Below are 10,334 nucleotides of genomic sequence, written 5' to 3' on the forward strand. Positions count from 1 at the left end.
CTGAGACCTACTAATCTAGGAGTAAATCAAGTGGCCATTTGTTTGAGTTTTTAACCCTCTTTGCAAAAAAAAAAAAAATGAAATCTTACAAGCAGTATTTAAAGAAAGATGCATACATTATAACTAAAGTGTTTCCGTTTTTCAGATTTACCGCCAGAAGCAGCAAGTAATGCAAGTAATTGGAAACATTTTATCAGTTAGGAGATTACTATGGCATCAGGGAATTCTTGCTGTATTTGTTTTTCCAGTAATAAGTAAATGGTAATATTTTCTTCAATTAGGAGATTACTGTGGCATCCAAGAATTCTTTCTGTATTTGTTTTTTCCAGCTGGGTTAGAGGCTATGTATACAAAATGTGACTTTTATAGGTCCATAGGTGTGTGCTAGGCTAATGGCCCTGGGGCCTTTACAAGCCTAGCCATAGGATTACCCTGGCATTGTGCCACATAACCTTAGTTCCCAGTGCCTCTGTCGAGTAGAGCCACTGGAGTTATCTCTGGGATGAATTTTCTGTTTCCCATCCAATCATCAAGATTCCTCTTGAAGAGGGTCAGTGAGGTGCTCTGCTTGACATGTATGGGAAGTCTGTTCCATAGCATGGGCAGTCTCTGGGTTATGAACCTGCCCCTCCAGCATGTTCTGTCAATTGTGGTAATGAGGTTGAGGTCTCTGGAGCATGTGGTGCGGAGGGATTGGATTTTCTTTAGATATAGCATTTCTAACAGAGCTGGGTCAGACATGGCTTTGTAAGTCAAGCAGAGATCGCCTCTAAGTAGGCAATATGAGACAGAATAGTTGGAGTTTTTTGAGTCTGTCTATATAGGGCAAGTGTTTAAGGCTTAGGATCCTCTTTGTGAGGTACATTTGCAGCCTCTCTAGTTGTTCCAGGTGTCTAGTGAGGTACATGCCAAATGGGGACATTGTACTCGATGATTGGCCTAATGAGGGAAGAGTAGAGGAAGACGATGACCTCTTTCTTCCTGGATGCAAAACCCTTTGTAATGAGATGTGCCACATAGGACTTTCTGACCACAGTGTCAGTGTGGTGATCAAAAGAGAGGCTGCTGTCAACCTGTGTTCCCAGATCTCTTATAACGCCTTCTGTGATCAGTGGACTACCATCAGTGTGGTAATTCATGGGAGCCGGGTTTTTCCCAAAGGGGATGACGACACATTTTTTTGGCATTGGGCTTAAGGCCCATGGTTCTGACACTAATCGTTGGTCTCAGTGAGGCCATTCTGTAGGACATTAGCTTCACTTGGGGAGTTAATAACAGCACCCAACTTGCAATAGTCTGCGAACTTTGTCAGCCAGAGTCCCTTTGTGTTGGCCTGGACTTCAGAGAAGTAGATACCAAACAGGAGAGGACCCAGGACCGAACCCTGTGGGACTCCACTCATGACTAGTCGGCAGTCTGACTTGGAGTCAGCTACTTTCACACTGTGGGTTCTATATGTGAGCTGGTTTGCAACCCACCTAGTGATATAGGGGTTAATGCCTAGCTTAGTGAGTTTTTCTAGGATTCCTGAGTAGGCTGTATGAACCACCTTGCCTTCATCCACAACTCTGGTGACTGACTCAAAGAAGTTTACCAAGTTGAGCAGGCATAATCTACCCTTCACAAAACCAAACTGTGTGGGATCCAGAGTTTGGAGATTCCCTATATCCTTTTTTATTAGGTCCAGAATGATGCTTTCCATAGCTTTGCATATCAGGCTCATCAGGCTAATGATGCGATAATTCCCAGGGTCTTTAGTCGCTCCTCCTTTGTGGAGAGGGATGACTGTAGCAGTGCGCCATTCGGTAGGGACAAAGCCTGAGGTGAGGCTGTGATTGAACAGGGCACAGAGGTGAGGTGCCAGTTCACTCTTTAGTTCATGTAGAACACAGCCAGGGATATTGTCAGGTCCCATAGAAGCTGTATTCTTGGCTTGGACAGTTCTGTTTTAACCTGTGCTGCAGTAATACAGGTGCCTGGCAATCTACTGATGGTATTGTGATTGGTCTGGGGGGGGGGGGGGGTAAAGTTGGCACTGAATCTGTCGGCCAGTATACTGGAAATACCTGTTGGCTTGGTATAGGAGGTACCATTGTGCAGTAGCTCAGAGCAAATCTGGGTATTGCTGTGGAGATTCTTTGTGTAACTATAGAAGGCCTTGTGGTTGTCTTTACTATCTGCTGCAATTCTGTTTTCATAGCTAGCTTTAGAAGATTTGATGAGGGATCTCAACTTTTTGTTGAGGTTGATGAGAGTTTTTCCAGTCTTGGGACTTCACCTTATTCCACATCAGTTTCCTTCTGTTGTAGAGTTTATGGCAGGGGACCACCAGATTGGCTTCCTTTTTTTGGAGGAGAGCGTCTTGGTTCTGTTGGGTATGGCGAGAGCCATGCATTTGTGTATGTGTTCGTACAGTGCAATGGTGTGTGGTTCAGCGGTCATACAACTATTCTCCATTTGCATGGGTGCCATGAAGTTAGCCACCTCTGTTTTTAGGAGCCCACAGTTAGCTTTGGAGAAGTTTTTCATGGTGGTTACCTTTGCAGGGGGGTGGGAGGGATGTGGATTTCCAAGCTGATTAGTTTGTGGTGGGATCTAACCAGGGAGGAGCTTACCATTGGTGTAGAGCAACATTCGCTCATGTTAGTAATGACCAGGTAAAGGACGTTGCTACCTCTAGTGGGGGTAAAAACGAGCTGGTCCAGGCCATTGGAATTAATGAACTCCAGGAAACGTTGGGCAAGTATATTGGTAATTGAGTAGTTTTCCCAGTTAATGGAGGGGTAGTTGAAGTCGCCTAGTAAGAGAGTGTTAGGTTGGACCCTAATATTCTCCAGGGTGCTTAGGAACGTGGAGTGTGAGTCTTGGGACATGGTTGGGGACCTATAGCAGGCTACAACCTGAATCGCTGTCTTAAAAAACAACAAGCTGAAAAAACAGCAAAACCAGATAACTGAAGTCACACAAGCTGGAATCCCCAAATAAAATCCAAAGTTTTATTTCAGATATAACAAATGGTAAGCACTTTTGTTTTGTGAATGTCACCAAACTTCTTCAGACAAAATAAAAAGCAAGTGCAAGCATTTTTATACATCATACCCTACCTGAAATCAATTAATGCCAGTTAGTACCAAGCAATAAAACAAGAACAATGAGAATTGTAAAAATATCTACTAATAATTAATCAATATATGTGATACATGATCTTAGAGTTATGCAGCCCGACAAAGGGGGAGGCTTGGTGGTGATGCAGAAGGACGTGTATGTGCAAAGTATATTTAATCTTTTGTACAGTGACACTTATTGTGAAGCCTCCCTCAATGAAGTGAACATTGCTTATCGGAAGATAGACTGTGATTTATTTGATATGTTAACGCAAGATCAGATTAATATTGACGAATATAATTATATGTCTACTGATTCCCCCAAAACACCAGTAATTTTCAGGGTACCTAAGATCCACAAGGACCTATCTAATCCACCACTACGCCCTATAGTGGATTCAGGATGGTCCAAGACCAGTTGCATTGCTAAATACTTGGACAACCAACTTAAGGACAACGTTCTGAAAAATTCCCATATTTGCTACGATTCTTGGCACTTTTTGGAAAAGTGTAATGATTTAGTGTCCTCAAGGGAAAGTGTTATATTCTTGACCATAGATGTTAAAGAATTATGTAGTTGCATCCCACATGATATTGGACTGACATGGTTCTCAGATTTTTTACTTGAGGAATTGGCTATGGAACAAGATATTATCAATACATATACACAATTAATGGATACAGTGTTGAAAAACAATTATATTTATTATGAAGGACATTATTTCAAATGATTGCTTGGTGTTGCCAGGGGTCAGCGTGTGGTCCATTATTTGCGAATATCGTGATGGCATGGTGGGAAAGATGTTGCTTGTTTCCTTCCTTACATTTTGCCAATGTTTCCCTATACCTTCGGTACTTGGACGATTTGTTTGTAGCATGGAGGGGTCCCTTAGAGGGTATTCCACAGTTTATTGATTATATAAATCAAAGTACTCATTTTCTTAAATTTACATATGCTGATAATATGGATAAAATACCCTATTTGGATGAAATGATACATAAATTGAAGGATGGGCAGTTGAAATCTACTATTTATAGGAAATCCACCTACTCGAATAGTATTTCACATTTTACAAGCAGTCATCCTTTGAATGTTAAACGAGGCATAGTGAAGGGCCAATTATTATGAGCAGCCCGCATGGTTTCCAATTATGAGGATGCAATATTATGGGCCAGATGTTTTTGGATAGAGGATACCCCCCAGTCTTGTATATAATATTAAGCAGGAGGTGATTGGAAAACGCCAGAATGACTTTTATATGCCTATTTTGAATAGTTTGGGGGGCATCATCTGCTCCTACAACTCAGTGGTAGATCCCTGGTTGTATATGGTAATGCAGGGGATAATAATGATTCTGTGCCTCATGGTAATGAAGTTTCTGATAACAGCATATGCTCCCCTATGCTCATTTGTATCTACTTTTTCTAGTGAAAGTTATATTGTACAGGTTACCATTAATAAGAACTGGTGTATTTTGTTGTGTGAACCAGTAATGGTTGAAACTTTTGGTAGGCATGCTAATTTTGTTTTTAGAAAGGGTAGAAATATAAAAGGCATTTTGGAACAAACAAATGCGGGCACAATAGGGAAAATGACACCCTGTGGCATGTGTCACCAATGTAATTACATCCTATCAACAACAAGTATCAGTATATGTGATAAGAGGATTAATATAAAAGGAAAATTTAGTTGTTATACCCATGCAGTATTGTATGCTGCTATGTGCACCAAATGTCGAGCCTTTTATATAGGCAAAACGCAATGCAAATTGGCACAAAGGATTTACGAGCATGGGTATGAAATATGTCATTGTGATGAAAAAAATGCCTTATACAGGCATGTTAAAATCTTCCCTGACCACGTTTTCAAATTTGTGGTGTTACAGCAGGTAAAATGTGGGGATAGAGGGGGACCCTGGAAGTTGTTCCTCGAAGAGAAGGAAACCTGGTGGCAAGTATTTCTTCATGCTTACTTGCCACCAGGCTTAAACAATGTAGTGTCTATCTCTAGTAAGTTAAAATTAAAAGTTTTTGATAAATGAGATTTCTCCTCTGTTCTTGGATTTGGCTTTTACAATTTAGAATACAGAATAGGTAATTTGATATGTGTGTTTATATTTTTTACATTTTATTATATTTCTATATATCTTTATAATTTTTTATTTTCATTTTTTCATATTCTATGTTCAAACTTTTTTTGTGTTATGCAGGTTTGGATTAAATGATCATCCTAGAATATATATAATACATGTATTTTTATAATATGTATAACATATAGTTGATTAATTATTAGTAGATATTTTTACAATTCTCATTGTTCTTGTTTTATTGCTTGGTACTAATTGGCAATAATTGGTTTCAGGTAGCATGTGATGTATAACAATGCTTGCACTTGCTTTTTATTTTGTCTGAAAAAGTTTGGTGAATCGCTGTCTTACCCAATGTTAGCTGCACCTGAAGTATCGCTGATGCATTATGTTGGGCTACTAGTCTGGATGTGTGCTTATCTTTTATGAATATGGAAACAACACCACCTTTGGAGCTTCGGTCCAAGTTCTGGGGCCGAAAGGTGTGGAATGAGTTATAGCCTGGTATTGCAAGGGTGCTTTCTGCTGCCTTGAACCAGGTCTCTATTACAGCACAAATGTCGATGTTCTCCATTTTAAGGAGTGCTTCAAGTGAATGCATTTTGAGATTTAGACTTTTAACGTTGAGCAGCAAGACCCTCAGATTGCATTTGTTTGTAGCTGTTACAGTGGTAATTTGGTCTTTGGAACACCGCCTAAAAAAGGCACTATAGGGGTGGCCAGTATCCGGAAGCCTAGGGGTGACAGATGCAGGCCATCGCTGGCAAAGCATCGAGGTCTGTCAATCATGTCATCCCAGGCAGACAGATACTGGATCCCCTTAGAATGACACCACACCAGGAACTTAGCCAATTGTTGAAATCAGTAATTTTCTGCTTGTACTGTGGTATCATTCTGGGTGATGGTAGGACACTGCTCAGGGCTAGGGTCATACCTGCCTGGGCTACATAATCCGAGAGCGCTTCCATGTCTTTTTTCATGTAGTCCACGAAGGTATATCTCAGATCACTCACACCCACATGTACAATGACAGAGTCATATTTGTACCTGTTGTTGAGGGACCTGAGTGTGTGCGTTATGTGATGGATTTTGGCACCTGACAAGCAGCTGTTACTTTCTTCTTATTCAACCTAGTGAGTGGGACATCAGTGTGCCTCACTATCCAGTCACCTATGACTGTGTTGGGCATGCTGTTTTGCCTTAGAGGCTTTGGTTGAGTGGCACACTGTTTAGCAGAGTTATATGTCTCGCGATTAGTGTTGTGTTGTGGTGGTCGAGTGCGTTTCTGCCTTCGATGTCCATGTTGCTTGGGTAGATTTTTATTGAAAGCCTCCGCAAAGGTGGGTGTGTGGTTTGTGTTTTTATGTGAAGGCAGTGCTGGTATGTGTTCTGGAGGGCTATGTGTTCCATGTAGTGTGGTGCAAGTGTTGACCTTCTCCTCTTGACCAGCTATTCTGGTCTTGGCTGGAGAGTGTGTGGCTTCCAGTTTGGATATATAAGTGCATCTCTCACAAGTTGAGTGTTGGGAGGTAAGAGGAGAGGGTTGTCGGTGTACATGAGGCAGTCACTACATTGCCTCAGGATGCTCAAGTTCACCAGGTTAATAGGAGAAAGCACAGGGAACTGTCCTTTAGACATGCCTGGAGGGGTGGGCATTGATAATAAGTACTGGAAATAAACAGCCCTTCAATCCAGGACCCTGCACACCATAGCCAAAGCAATTTACCAGTAAGCCACCTCAGCTGTAGTCCTCAGAAGAAGCATAGAAAGAACTCAGAGGCTTCAACCTTTGTAAAATTGAGCCAACCATGCCTCTGTTTGGGAAGTCTACAAGTTTAGATGCTTTTCTTTTTAATGAGTTTATTTTCTTAGTCTCTATTTAGCTAATTTATTAACTGCTTAAATGTTACACAAAAGTTTCCTGTTTTGAGAGTGGAATGACCTATTGCAAAAAGGATATTACTGTAGTTTGATAGTGTGGTACAGATAATTTCCTTAAATATTAATGTTATTAACCACCATTTCATCAAGTGATAAAAAAGTAATAAAATAATTTCAAACATTGCCAACAAGATACCTGTTTACAGAAAGTACATTTACCATATGAAAATGGGATGCACAAATACTCCTTCCTTAGGAAAATGGGTGTACAGAGGTGGCCATTATTTTGAATAACTAAATTATTAAGATGGTTTCTCAATTTTAGATGGTGTTGGATATATTGTACTACTTAAGTTACAATTTCACTAAACTACTTTCATTGTGGGGTGTACGTATACCCCTTTTCACAATTACCATATCTTTTTGTCAGAATTTCATAGTGGATTATTGCAGTTACAATAAAAGAATTGCATTTTAGCAGAAGATTTAAATATTATGTTAAGATTCCCTAACAAAAAATTATCATAGGTATTTGTACTAAAAGATGCAGTATTCAGCTGTTAAGATTTACAGATCAGTGGACTTATAATAGACACATTCAAAACCTGCCCTGCCAGGATATACATATTTAAATATGAAATCAACAAAGCATTCCCTGATAGATAATATTTTTGTTTCTAGAAAAATTATTGACAGAATAGAATGTATTAATTTATTCCTCATTTATTAACAGACCATGCTCCACTAGCTTACTTTGTACATTAGCGAAGTAGTAGATCACCTTTTGTTATTTTGAGCGTTTCTGTATAGTTTCAAGATAAAATTATGCAGGAAATTATATGCTATTTTTCTTTCCATAACAATAACGAAAGCACCCTTTCACTGGATAGCGTTTAAATGTTTATAGTGGAGAAAACGCTGCACAAGAACAACTCAGACAAGTAAAATAAGACCACTTCTCGATCCGAAGGGGAAAGAACCAGTACTGAACAAATATTTTGGTGCTTTTCTTCTGTTTAATCGTAGAACTTTATCAGAAATGTAGTAAAACAATAACAAACGAATAAATGCACTGAAATCAAAAGTTGACATCCAGTCATATTAAACCCTGAATTTATATCACTTCCTATTTAGCCCCCTTTAGCACACATTTAATATTCAAATTATCATTCAGTCCCTTGCATTGGGAAGTTGTTTGGAATTTCTAAGATTCATAAAAATGTACTAGACCCCCCTTTCAGGCACACTGTCTTAAATATTTAAGCAATTAAATAGAACGAAAGTGCTAAGATATTTGTTCAGTTCTGGTTCTTTCCCCTTCAGATTAAGAAGTGGTCCTATATTAAATGTTTTTAGTAGCAAGATTACAAACTTATTCCATTTAGTCTAAGATATAAATGTATAAGAAGATTAAAAAGTTACAAGTTGTAGTAATGGTTAGCCATATTAAATACATAAATTTAGAGTCATTTACAGATTACAAAAGAACTGAATGGCTCCTAACAGGTCATACAGAAGAAATTAGTATTCAACTGCTAAAACAGATGGGACCTTTGTTCCACAATTCTGAGACAAGAAATATAGAAGCCAAAACATTTAACTTCTTAAGCCAGTGCAAAAAGCACACATAGCCCTTTCCCTAGTGAAAACCGATATTAACATTGCCACCATTTTGAACAAGTACTTCAGAGACAAAGCTAACTCTTTTATGCAAAACAGTAACGTAATAACAAGCAGCAATGCGTCCCAAAATGATTGGTACAGCAAAACCTTCAGCAAGTATTACTCAAAAAGATTACTACCAAAGCTAAAACCTACATCCTGATCTGCAAATTGCAGCTGATACAATAGCCTATCATATTGCAGTACTTATAAATAGATCCATAAATGAATTTTAAGTTCTAGTCTTATAAAAAGCAATGTTATGTAATGCGGTTTCATAAAAGGAGGAACAAAGAATTCCCTTAGTGCCATACTGTCCCACATCTCTAAAATGCTTGAGAATGTATACTTAGAGAGTAAAGTAGACAAGTTTGCTCACTCGAGTTGTAAGGCCTCTGTTTAGTGGTACATGGAATTCTATCAATATTTGTATTGTAATTTTTAAGGAGAATTTGATCAGTACATACAAACATCTTTTTTTTTTTTTTTTTTTTTTTTTTTTTTTGTGCAGCTAGTTTCCAAAAGAGTCACAGAGTGTGATACATAATTTAACAAGTAAACAGAACAAGGATTTGGACTTTCATTTCGCATATGAAGACACGGTATCAACATGGAGACCTTATTACAGATATATTACGACATCCGTGAATTTATACAGAAAAGGAGTTTTTGACAAACATACTAAATACCAAGTAGAACGGGCCAGACAGTTAATATTCATAAACTCAGTTGTGGCCATTTGGGTAAATGGAAGCATATGTGGTAGAATTGTTTAAGATATTTCTGTTGTGGAAAGAAACTTGACAGTTAATGACAGATACTGCAAGAATTAAAATGCATTCAAGTTGTAAGATTTGAGTTTTAGTACACGTGCCAAATAATTCTGGAAAAGTTATGCAATTATGTTTTTTCAAACAAAACATGCAATTCTAAAGTGTTTTATCCAGGCTATCCTTTTGTTTCATCTAGGGATTAAAATGGTACAATCAACTTATTTTGAAATGATTTTCAGTTGAAAGAATATTATGACGCATCATGGAGTAAAAGTGGTACTTGTTTATTATACATCTTGCTGCCTTATTTACTGGATAAATGCTTGCTAATTTAGTTCTGATGTAATGGGTATACTATACTGTAAATATAATAAAAATATTGGATTAAAAAATTGGATAATAAAAAAAATGGCAGACTCTTGTAAAATGTCTGTAAAAGACAGCATTTGGTAGATATGCATAAAAGACCATATAGCAATCCCTATTTGACATTCTTAGTAAAGATGACAAGGAATTATACTTGTCTATGTCACACTGCCATACTTCTCTTAAGGATCTTACTCCAAATCAATGCTAAGGTTGGCACCACCATATAGTAAAGTGAGTTTTGATGGTGGAATCATTCCATTGACAAAAATGTATCTTTTCTGGATATTTTGAGGTAATGATGTCTTTGATATATGCGCACTAGTTGTGCACTGCATATCCCCCCCCCCAAAAAGTCATACAAATGTCCCCAAGGAAAATTGACTATAATGCAGAATACCAAACTGTCAATGTGAAATGACTGTGCATGTCTTGTACAAGAGGAAATCATAGCCTGCCAT

The 10,334-nt window shown here is 38.3% G+C and overlaps 1 protein-coding gene across 7 annotated transcripts in view; it reads left to right on the forward strand.

Moving 5' to 3' along the window:
- ANKZF1 (ankyrin repeat and zinc finger peptidyl tRNA hydrolase 1) overlaps positions 1-9,799 on the forward strand; it is a 450,598-nt gene extending 440,799 nt beyond the window's left edge. For all 7 annotated transcript variants that reach the window (XM_044078230.1, XM_044078233.1, XM_044078229.1 and 4 more), the window contains one exon: positions 9,246-9,799. The gene's annotated coding sequence lies outside the window, so the exon portion shown is untranslated. The remainder of the gene's footprint in view (positions 1-9,245) is intronic.
- The last annotated feature ends 535 nt before the right edge of the window (positions 9,800-10,334 follow it).

Source organism: Protopterus annectens, chromosome 7.part0 (assembly GCF_019279795.1).
Source record: "Protopterus annectens isolate FY-2018-M chromosome 7.part0, PAN1.0, whole genome shotgun sequence".
NCBI classification, from domain to species: Eukaryota; Metazoa; Chordata; order Ceratodontiformes; family Protopteridae; genus Protopterus; species Protopterus annectens.